Source organism: Loxodonta africana, chromosome 1 (assembly GCF_030014295.1).
Source record: "Loxodonta africana isolate mLoxAfr1 chromosome 1, mLoxAfr1.hap2, whole genome shotgun sequence".
In the NCBI taxonomy this organism is placed as follows: Eukaryota; Metazoa; Chordata; class Mammalia; order Proboscidea; family Elephantidae; genus Loxodonta; species Loxodonta africana.
Window position 1 is genome coordinate 76852224 of NC_087342.1, and position 11659 is coordinate 76863882.

The window sequence follows — 11659 nt, forward strand, 5'->3', positions numbered from 1 at the left end:
TTTGGAAGTTGGTCGCCAGGCCTTTCTTCTGAGGTGCCTCTCGGGGACTCGAGGCTCCAACCATCATCAAAGCTCTTTCCTAAATTTCTCTTGGGACGTCACAGTCCGAGCTGCTAACGAAACAGCAAGAAAACTGACTCGTAGAATTTCACAGCCTGCAGCGGATAGGAATGTGCAAGGCATTGGCCGAGAAACATCTGTAGGTCCATCCGGCACCCTCACTGGGAATCTTTCTTGATAGCAGATGGGGAGCACGGGACCCTTCTTCAATTCCGGATACGGGAAATTGCAGATTTTCTCCAATCGCCCCCTCTAACCTTCCACCGAAGAAGCTGCCCATACCCTCATCACTCCCTTTATTATAAATACCCTGTGGCACAAAAAATTCTCTCCAGCCTTGTTGTCCAAACACACTTATTTCTGTTTCTGGTAAATATTAGTTTTACTGAAGTAATTTCTCTGAAATTCTTACTTTACCTTTCCTCAAAAGCACCAACTCTTTTGTCTTTTACGTGAAAGTTTATGGCACCAATTAGTTTTTTGTTCAAAAATTTTATCACAGATTGTTTTGTGACATTAGTTGCAATCCCGGCAATATGTCAGCACGCTTTCCCTTTCCACCCTGGGTTCTTGTCCATTTGTCCAGGTTGCCTATCCCTTCCTGCCTTCTTGTCTTTGCTTTTGGGCAGGTGTTGCCCATTTCGTCTTCTATACTTGATTGAACTAAGAAGCACTTTCCTCATCTGTGTTATTGTTTGTTTTACAGGCCTGTCTAAACTTTGGCTGAAAGGTGGATGTTGGGAGTGGATTCAGTTCTGAGTTAGGGTGTCTGGGGGCCATAGTCTGGGAGATTCCTCCAGTCTCTGTCAGACCAGTAACTGGTCTTTTTTTGTGAATTTGAATTTTGTTCTACGTTTTTCTCTTGCTCTGTCTGGGACCCTCTACTGTGATCTCTGTCAGAGTGGTCTGGCCTCAGGCTTGTGGAGGCTGTGGTTCATGTGGTCCAATAGTCCTTTGGACTGATATTTTCCTTGTGTCTTTGGTTTTCTTCATTCTCCTTTGCTCCAAATGTGATGGGACCAACAGATGTATCTTAGATGGCTGCTCGCAAGCTTTTAAGACCCCAGAGGCTACTCACCGAAGTAGGATGTAGAGCATTTTCTTTATGAACCATGTTATGCCAAATGACCTACTAGGTATCTCCGGAGACCATGGTCCCCAGCCCTCAGCCCCAGTAACTCAGTCCCTCAAAGTGTTTGGATGTGTCTAGGAAGTTTCTATGACTTTGCCTTGGTCAAGTTGTGCTGACTTTCCCTATATTGTGTGTTGTCTTTCCCTTCACCAGAGTTAACACTCGTGTACTATCTAGTTAGTGATTTCCCCTCCCCATTACTCGCCTCTCTTGTAACCATCAAAGATTTTTTTTTCTCTGTGTAAACCTTTTCTTGGTTTTTTATAATGGTAGTCTCATACAATGTTTGTCCTTTTGTGATTGACTTATGTCATTCAGCATAATGCCCTCCAGATTCATCCAAGTTGTGAGATGTTTCACGGATTCATCACTGTTCTTTATCATTGCATAATATTCCATTGTATGCATGTACCATAATTTGTTTATCCATTCATCTGTTGATGGGCTTGTAGATTTTTTCCATCTTTTTGCTGTTGTGAATAATGCTGCAGTAAACATGGGTGTGATGTCTATTCGTGTGATGACTCTTATTTCTCTGTGTTATATTCCTAGATGTGAAATTGCTGGATTGTATGGTATTTCTAGCTTTTTAAGGCATTTTCTAAGCATCATATTGTTTTCCATAGTGGTTGTACCATTTTACATCCACCAGCAGTGCATATGAGTTCCAGTCTCCCTGCAGCCTCTCCAACATTTGCTATTTTCTGTTTAGTGCCTGTAATGTCGGGGTGAGATGGTATCTCACTGTCGTTTTGGTTTGCATTTCTCTAATGGCTAATGATCTCGAGCATTTCCTCATGTGTCTGTTAGCTGCCTGATCTTTTGCCTTTTAGAAGCGAGGCAGCATTCTGTTAAACATTGTGGACATGAAATTGAGCAGTGCAAGTGAAGCGCATGCCTGTGTCTCCCTGCCTGTAAAACTGAGATAAAGGTATCTTCATCAGATTTAATTGTGTTGAGTAGCAAGAGACTAATGCACTGCTTGCAGCATGACAAGTACATCCTTCCACTTTCTCTCTTGCTTTCCAATGAAAAGACGAGTCTAGGACCACAGGCCTGAATGCCTTGAGATTTTCGGAAAAGCCTTGGCAGAGAGGACCAAGAAGGCTAGAGGAGTCCTAGCTTTTGGGTATAAACAGTTTTTCCATCCAGATTTTTGTCCGAAGGAGGTTGAGTTCAGATGGGGAGGCTCCTGAGCCTCTGGAGGCTTTACGCTAGTGGAGTGAGAGGTCAGTGAAAAGTTTGCCCTAGGAAAGAGGAGCTGGGGCATTCAAGGAAGGTGATAAATCTCATCTCTGTAAAGTATGTGGGGATTCAGTGTGGTAATAATAGTCAGTACTCAAGACTTTGAATCTAGTGGTCCTAGGTCAAATTCTGGTGGAAACTGACTCTGTTTTTCTCAGATTCAACTTGTCCGCAAGAATCATTTCAGGCAGATTTCTCATGCTCAAGTTCTGTAACTTCCTCCTAAGCCCAAATCCATCTGCCAACCCCAGTGTCCCAACCTGTTTCTTAGAGAAGGAAAAGAGAAAATGGAAGTGTAATTGCTGGAGAGAAACAGCTATCAACCCCGTGCCTGTCCCAGGGCTGGAAGAACAATTCTTGAAGGAAGATAGAAACCCCTGAGAAGACCGGAGAAGGCAATTGGTGAAAAGAGCAAGAAAGCTGCAGGAGGGCTTTGACCAACATAGCCCGGGATGAAAGGGTGTCACAGGGCTCTGTGCAGGCCATCGTCCTGGGAGAGCCGTCATTTGCCGAGGGCGAGAGAGAAAACCGTCCGCGGAAGAGACCCCAACGGGATAAGAAGTCTTTTTTCACGAACCCAAGGGCAGAGGCGGGTGCCGGTAGAGCAAGTGCCTGGGAAGCCGGAAACAGTGTTAAGTTAGTTCATACACGGTAACAGATTCCGGTTTTCTGAAAGTAGTTTTGCTGAGGACAGGAAACGAAAGAGTAAGCTGATGAATATAGTCATTCTCCTGGACAGCACGTTTGGCTTCATGCCTTCCCAAATTCGTCCCGAGCAAGCACTGCTGAGGGCTTTACTCGACTTGCTCTACCAGTTTCGCCTCTGAGCTCAGAGCAACTCCTGAAGAAAAGGTGTCCGAACAGTTTGGGAAAGCACAACTCGGAAGGGAATGCTAGGTTTATCTGGCTCTCGAGGGAGTCGATCTTAGAGAGGCCAATAGAGGGGAGGGGAACGACAGAGGAAAAGAAAGTAAAAGTAGATTAGAAAATGCAAAACATTTACTCTGGCAGTGACTAATTCTTTTCATGACAAAGAAGAAAAGCAACGGCCGTTTAACAGCTAGCAGAGTGGCGCAGCGGAAGCGTGCTGGGCCCATAACCCAGAGGTCGATGGATCGAAACCATCCTCTGCTAACGTTTTTTTCGAAGAGCTTCTGAGAAAATGTATTTGATTTCAGAAAAAAATTTATTCCTGAGATGGAACTTGATTTCTAGAAATATGTTCTTTTTCTATGACTGAGCAGAGAAAATATAAAACCAGGAAAATCTTTGCTTTTAAGAAAGAAATAAACTTACAATTAAATGTCAATTGTGATGCAACCGCCAAGGACATGAAAGCTTTTATTTAATCGGTTATAGAGGTATCAATGCCATTTGAGTGCTCAGGGCCTAGGAAATTAAATGAAGTGTCTAGTTAACCTAATCTATTGAAACTAATCTATTGAAAAAGCAGTCCCAAGTAAAATTAATATGACTGAGGTCTTTCATCAGTGATAGTTTTTGCTGCTGCGTTTTCTTGCCGTTTGATGTAATATTGTAGGGATTCCCCTTGTTATCAAATTGTTTTCTATAGAGTCTTTCTTGGTTTTAATGGCACCTGTGATCATTAAGTTTGTGTGTCAACTTAGCAGGGCCATGATTCTCAGTGGTGTGGCACTTATGATATAGTTTGGAAGTCATTTTTTTATAATGATGTAATCACTTCCATGATATATTGTGATCACCTCCATGATGGGATCTGCTGTGAGTAGCCAATCAATTGGGGAGTTCCCTTGTGGGTGTGGCCTGCTTCCAACATAGGTGGACTTTCTGGCAAGGCTTCAGGGCTTTTGCTTGTTCTGGATCCTGCAGCTAGCTCCAGATCACCTGACCTCCAGTTCTTGAGACTTGAGCTAGTAGCTTATCTGCTTATCTTGGGATTTGTCAGCCTCCGAAGTCTGTGAGCCAGTGGCCTGCCAGCTTACCTGTCGATCTTGGGATTTGTTGGCCTCCGCAGCCTGTGAGTCCCAGGCCTGTTGTGTGACCTGTCGATCTTGAGTTAGCCAGTCCCTGAAGCTACACGAGTCAGGGGAAGCCTCCAGTCTGACCCAAGGACTTGGGACTTTCCAGCCTCTATAACCATGTGAACCATTTCCTCGATGTAAATCTCTCTCTCTCTCTCTCTTTCCGCTTCACTGGTTTTGCTTCTCTAGAGGACCCAGCATAAAACAGCACCCAAGTCTTTACTGTGAGTAAGGTAACAGAGGCCCAAAGTATTGGAATCCAACTTCTGGGATTTTTGTACTCTAGGCTACTGGTTCATATGTGTGCTCAGCAGCAGCATAATTTGGTCTCAGTTCTATACCAGAGGGTGGAAATTACAAAATGAAATGTTATTTGAGACTCCAATCCCACCCCCCTTTTATTTCCTTATTCTCCTGTGCTTGAAAATTTTGAATAATCTAGGGGAAGAATGCCCTAGGGGAATTAAAATGTATTCACAAGAAAATTTAATCAAAAGATTTTGGCACTGTTATCAGTACAAATAGAAGAAAATGAAACTGGATAGCTTCAAAAATGGATACAAAGTTACATGGAAATTACTTGACAAAGTCCTTATTTCAACTTAGTAGACAAAAGCAACTTCTTAATAAATTGTAATGGCACAACTGACTTTGCGTAAGGAAGAAACAAGAAGGGACATTTACTTTTCAACCACGTAAGAATTCAAGTTCCAAATAGATGAATGATTTAAACACAAAATATAAAATAAAAAACATTTAGATGAAATTAATAAGAACACAGAAGAAAAAATATTGGAAACTATAGCATAAGAAATACTTCAGCAACAAAGGCTTAATAAAGATACTCTTAAATGAACACCTACACAATCATAATAAAAATAAAGCCACCTTAAATGAAATGTATGTGAATTGGAAATTCACAGAAGGAAAAAAAATCTGCTTGAAAAATAGAAATGAAAGTCTGAGCATGGGATGAGGGGAGGCAGACTGCTTGCTTCAAGACATCATTGCTTTTGAGGTATTCTGATGTGGAGCTCACCAAGAATAGTGTCTTCAAAGTATTCTAACCCCGTAGAGTCTTTACAAATTGTCACAATATTTTTATGCTCTTACATGTTGTTTTCCAGTGCTCTTTTGAAATTGTTGTTCATATACTTAAGTCAGTCCAGAGAATGTAAGTGCCAGAAAATTGTAAAATTTGAACACTGAAGGAGTTCAATCACTCATTGAATTTTGTTCACAGAACTTAAAAACTCTTAGGATTTGACACACACTTAATAGTGATTGACAATATACTTGACATAATTTTATTTAACAATGAAAAATGTTTGTAAATTCCCTTTCTTTCTTTCAAAGGTGTTTTCCATTCCATATCTGTCACAGAACTTTATCCTGATAAAATACATTTTTATTTTTAAAGGCTGTTATTAATAATCCTATCATATCACTCTGCAGCAGAAAATATACATCAGAATAGGGGTATGATTTTTAGTTATTTCCAGTGACCATATTTTTTAAGTGTTTTTCATCTTTACATTTAATAATAGTTATGCAATCAGTCCACCAGCCATCAGTCAGTCTGTTGTACTGTGGTGGTTTGCATGTTGTTATGGTGCTGGAAGCTATGTCACTGGTATTTCAAATACCAGCAGGGTCACCCATGGTGGACAAGTTTTAGCATAGCTTCTAGACTAAGACAGACTAGGAAGAAGGGCCTGGCCATCTACTGCTGAAAATTAGCCAATGAAAAGTTTATGGATCACAACAGTACATTGTCCCACTCACTTTGCTTTGGGCATGTCATTAGGGAGGGCTAGTTGCTGGAGGATGTCACATTTGGTGAAGTAGTGGGCCAGCGAGGGAGACACTCCTGCGGTGGATTGGCACAACAGCTGCAGTGATAGACGCGAACATGGTGAGAATGACCCAACAACATATCCTTTTGTTGTACATGAGGTATCCATAAGTAGGAGTCCACTCGATGGTAGTAGGTAACAACAACGTACAACCAATAAAAAAGTATATATATTTTTATAAATACTTACGTAAGAAAAATAAAAATGTATTACTTAATGAAAGGATTGGGGCTTCTTTCCCCCTCCAATTAGGTCATGCATCTGCGGATGAAATGTCTTGTGGCTGGAATGAGGAGGTTGTGGTGAAAATCGCAAAATGTGCGGAGAGAAGATTCAAAAAACTGGCTTCCTAAGGTCCCACCGAGATTTGAACTCGGATCGCTGGATTCAGAGTCCAGAGTGCTAACCATTACACCATGGGGCCAACCTCTCGTTATATGTCCCTGAACACTTGGATGACATAGTTCTCCCTCCCTAAAGTATACTCATGTTTTTTATACGCACATTCTACTTTTCCTCCTCTAGGAATAAGTCATGGACGCTGACCTGTCACATGCCTGCAACAAACAACGTTCAGAACAGAATCTTAATGGAAAACATTGATTTCCAAACGTCAGGAGTCCTCTTCCCCTCCCCCTAGGAGGACTGTAGTTTTTCCTTGGAAAACGAGTGACGTCGTCGAACAAGACTGAGCCCTAATCTGTGCCAAGTTTTATGGCAAGTATTTTGTATTCGTTGCCTCACCGAAGGCTCACAACAATCCCGTGAGATGGGGACCAATATCGCTGTTTTACAAATGAGAAACCTGAGGTAGAGACCTGAGAACCTTCACTTTGCTTCGTTATCAGGTCCTATTTGCTTTCACGAATATAACTAGGGTGGTATTTGGTGCTTTTGCGAACGCTTTATGGAAAGATTTTACCAAAGGCACAAGGTAGACGCTGGTGTTTACGGAAAATTGAATTGTGTTCGGTCGCCGAGGCTGCACTGGAGGAGGGTCCCAGCAGCCCTGCGAGCGCAACTCGGGGGTCCAAGGGGAGGCCCGCCCTGCTTCTACTCCCCTGTCACCAACCGGAATGCGCGCAGGGAAGCCTCCAAATGGACCCTAGGAAGATTCTCCGCCCCAGCCTCGCATACCTCTTTACCGCACACACACAGGCGCTCATATTGCGAAAATTCACAGAACAAACCGGTTTCTTTTCGGCGATGAGTCTCGGTGAGTGTCTTCGAGTCGGGTCTTGCTCCGGCATCTTTGTAAGCTCCTGCTGCTGGCCGTTGGCTAGTTAAGAGACCGACAATTCTCAGCACAAGTTTAGGAGCGAGAACTTCGGCAATCTCCTTGTAAGTACGGGGGAGCCCAGCGCTGCTCCCAGTAGTTTGCCTAGCCAATTCTCGTCCTATGAGGAGCCAGCTTAGTGGAAACTGGATTTATGCTTTGCGGATTGAGCCCGTGTTCCCGGACTTCCATGGTAGCGCAGTGGCTAAGGGCTCCAACTGCTAATTAAAAGATTGGCAGTTCAAATCCGCCAGCCGCTCCATGGAAGCCCTTAAGGGCACTTTTACTGCCCTACTGCCCTATATACAGCGTCACTCTGAGTTGGGATCCACTCAACAGCAATGGGTTTGTTGGCTTTTTTATTTGTTTCCCAGACTTCAGATTGTACACCAAGAAAATAGGTGTTCTTTGAGGACTGAGAATCCTGTCGTATATACACACGATAAAGTGCAAAAACAAAATCAAACCAAAAATCGAGCCAGTTGCGGTGGACTCCGCCTGATGGATGTCAGAATAGAACTGAGCTCCGTAGCTGATTTTTAGGAAGTACATCTCCAGGCCTTTCTTCACAGGTGCCTCTGGGTGGACTTGAACTGCCAACCTTTCCTTAGCAGCCCGGTCGTTAACTGTTTGCACCCCCAGGGAGTCCAAAACCAAAACAAAGCATCAAACAAACAAGCCCCCCAAACCCACCAGTACCTCTTAGTGCAAATGCCAGGCTTCTAAGTTTTTGTAAGGTGGCTCTCACTGGACAAAGTCTTTGCATCTGGCCTTTTCTGGAAAACTGGTTTGGGGGTTTTCCTCAAGCCTATAGCAGGTCGAGGATGATCAAGAACAATTCTTGACCTTGTCTTAATACTTGTCTGCACAGAAGAAGTAAGAAACCCTCAGGAGTGAAAAAAAACCTCCATGGAGACTCCAAACTGTCAAACCCTGGCTGACAGAAGGAAAAGGTCCTTACAAAAGGGGTGATTTCAAACTTGGAGGATGATTTCAGCCCTGTAGATTTCTCCTCCCTCTCTTGACCTAACCAGAGAGAATCCACTAGTTCAATCACATTTTCAAATGCCAAAGGGAAAAATAGTTCAAATTGCCTTGACCTTGTACAGTTCCTGACAGGTTAACAAAAAATGCACCATATGCAGGTAGGTGTCCCTGACTTGAGCCAGCATAGGCTCCTGGTCGAGCAGGTCAAGTAGGTCTAGCAGGACCAAATCCCTAAAGCCCTCCCAGACTCTAGTCCATATTCCAAATGTGATAAAAAAATAAAAAAGCCAAACCGAAACCCACTGCCATGGAGTCAATTGACTCGTGGTAACCGCATGTGTTACACAGTAGAATTGCTTCAAAGAGTTTTCTTGGATGTAATCTTTATAAAGGCAGATTGTCAGAAGATTGTCAGACCTTTCTTCCTTGGTGCCTGTGGGTGGGTTTCAAACCTTTAGATTAGTAGTCAAAACCACCCAGGGACCACTCCTACTGAGTAGGGGAAGAATAATTGCAGCTTTGAGAAGCTAATGTCTCTGTCAAAGAGTAAGATCTCTGAATTCGTTAAAAGTAAAAAGCAAAGAGTTTTATTGAGGGTAATACAATTCTCGAATTGGGGAAACACAGCAGAGAGGAATCTACTAAGTGCTCCAACATTCTGTGGGAGAGGTGAGCCTTTTATATAGTAAAACGGGGAAGGTAAACTCTGAATAGTAAAATTGGGGGTGGGGAGGTATTGAGAGACCATCAACAATATAATCTCTTTTAACATCAGCAAACCGGCAAGGGGCCAGAGACCCCCAACATCATGTTGGTGTTGTTCGGTGATGTTGAGTCAGTTCCAACTCATAGCAACCCTATGTACAACAGAACAAAACACTGCCCATCCTGTGCCATCCTCATAATCGTTGCTATGCTTGAGTCCATTGTTGCTGTCACTGTGTCAATCCATCTTGTTAAGGGTCTTCCTCTCTTTCACTGACCCTCTACTTTACCAAGCATGATGTCCTCCTCCGGGGACTGGTACCTCCTGATAACATGTCCAAAGTATGTGAGATGAAGCCTCACCGTCCTTGCTCCTAAGGAGCATTCTGGCTGTACTTCCTCCAAGACAGATTTGTTCATTCTTCTGGCAGTCCATGGAATATTCAATATTCTTCACCAATGCTATAATTCAAAGGCATCAATTCTTCTTGGATCTTCCTTATTCATTGTCCAGCTTTCACATGCATATGAGGTGGTTGAAAATACCATGGCTTTTTTTCTTTTCTTTAGGTCAGGCACACCTTAGTCCTCAAACTACATGTTGCATTGGGCAAATCTGCTGCAAAAGACCTCTTCAAAGTGTTAAAAAGCAAAGGTGTCACTTTGAGGTCCAACATCATAATCTCCGTCATCATCAGCAAACCCTTCCTGGAACAATCACGTGTCCTATTTTGTGTGGCTGGCTCAGTGTTAATGTCCCATGTGATGTCTGGGTGGTCAAAAGAAGCAGTAGCCCACCCAGGGACCTCTTCATGATGGACAGGAATGGGGCAATCCTGAGGATGGTGACTTTGGTGCCCCTGGGTTTCAGGAAAGAGGTTGGGACCTGATTTTGAGTCAAATTTTTAAGGGAAATTGTAATTCCCAGTAATCCAAACTGTCTTCCAGGTCTGTCTTCAGGGTTATGATGGCATATCCAACAGTTAGAGATGTTACTATCATGAACTATGCTCTCAGACAGGCAAACTAGTAAGTTATTTCCCCCGGGCGGGGCAGTAGCACCAAATTGGAGCCTGAGAAGGAGAAGAAGAACACTCAGACCCGTAATTTAACACCAAGGGAAGTAATCAGACCCTGAGAAGGGAATTTGACAGGAAAAGGCCAAAATGAAGAGGATAAGGAGAACAAGGGCAAAAGTGACTCCTAAAGTTGCAGCCACACTAACACTGGAATTACTCATCTGTTGGCTGGGGTTGTTTTCTTGAAGAGGACCTTGAGATCTTGGATCAGCTCACAGGTGTACTCTGGGGGGTCTCTGGCAATGTCTTTACTCTCCTGTGGGGAATAGAGTTTAATCTTTGAATTGTGTACCCAAGGTCCCGCTCCCTTGAGTTTTACTGCTGTGGGAGTAGCCAGTATGATCTGAAAGGGGCCATTCCACTTCTCTTGTAATTGGTCTGTTGGGGAGCCCTCTCTCTAAGATGTTAGAAGCACCTGATCACCTGGGCTTAGGGTCACCACTGCCCCCTTAGTGAGAGCAGGCAGTACTGCATTTCCACTCTCCCTAACGGCCTCTTGTACCTGTCTTAGATTTATAAGATAATGTAGAGCTTCTTTCGTGTTGGGGTCAAAAAGAAGATTAGATGTGAGGAACGGTCTTCTGTATATCATTGCAAAGAGGCTAAGTTTTCAGCTTACTTCTAGGTGCCTTTCTTACTCTTAGAAGGGCTATCGGCAATAGTCTCAGCCAGGTTTCTCTGGTCTCCTGACAAAGTTTGGCTAGAGTCTTCTGTAGGGTCTGACTCACCCTTTTTACCTTCTCTGACAATTCTGGGTGCCAAGCAGTATGTAATCTGTAAGTTATGCCCAGGACAGAGGACAGGCCTTGGGTAAATTAGCTATAAATTCTGGGCCATTGTCACTCTGAAGTGATCTAGGCAACCCCAAACAGTGTATTACCTTTTTAAGGAGTGCCTTACACACCTCTATTGCCTTCTCTGACCAGTGGGGAATGTCTCTACCCACCCAGTAAAAAGTGTCTACAAAAACAAGTACTTATATCCTTGTTTTGGGGGCGTCACAGTGAAATCTGCCTGTCAGTCCTCCCCAGGGTATGTTCTTTGATGTTGAACTGGTCAGGCCAGTGGAGGGGGAATTGGATGGCTTTGGGCATTGATTTGGAGGCAGGTCTCACAGGTCTTCACAACTTGTCCCACTATCTTTCTTAAATGTCTCTCCCTTACCACTTTAGTAACAAGTTAGTGAGGGCTTCTTGCACATAATGGGTAACGTCATGAAGACTCTTCACAACTTTTCAAATTATAGAGGCAGGAACCAGAGCCTTTTCTTCTTCATTTTCAAACCAGCCAGCTGCATTCATCTTGTAACCCTGTAT

The 11659-nt window shown here is 43.4% G+C and overlaps 2 non-coding genes across 2 annotated transcripts; one reads left to right on the forward strand and one right to left on the reverse strand.

Annotated features, from left to right (window-relative positions):
- Positions 1 to 3499: 3499 nt before the first annotated feature.
- Positions 3500 to 3571, forward strand: TRNAM-CAU (transfer RNA methionine (anticodon CAU)). The gene has a single exon. It is a non-coding gene; the product is annotated as a tRNA-Met (tRNA).
- A 3077-nt stretch (positions 3572 to 6648) lies between these two features.
- TRNAQ-CUG (transfer RNA glutamine (anticodon CUG)) lies at positions 6649 to 6720 on the reverse strand. The gene has a single exon. It is a non-coding gene; the product is annotated as a tRNA-Gln (tRNA).
- Positions 6721 to 11659: the final 4939 nt, after the last annotated feature.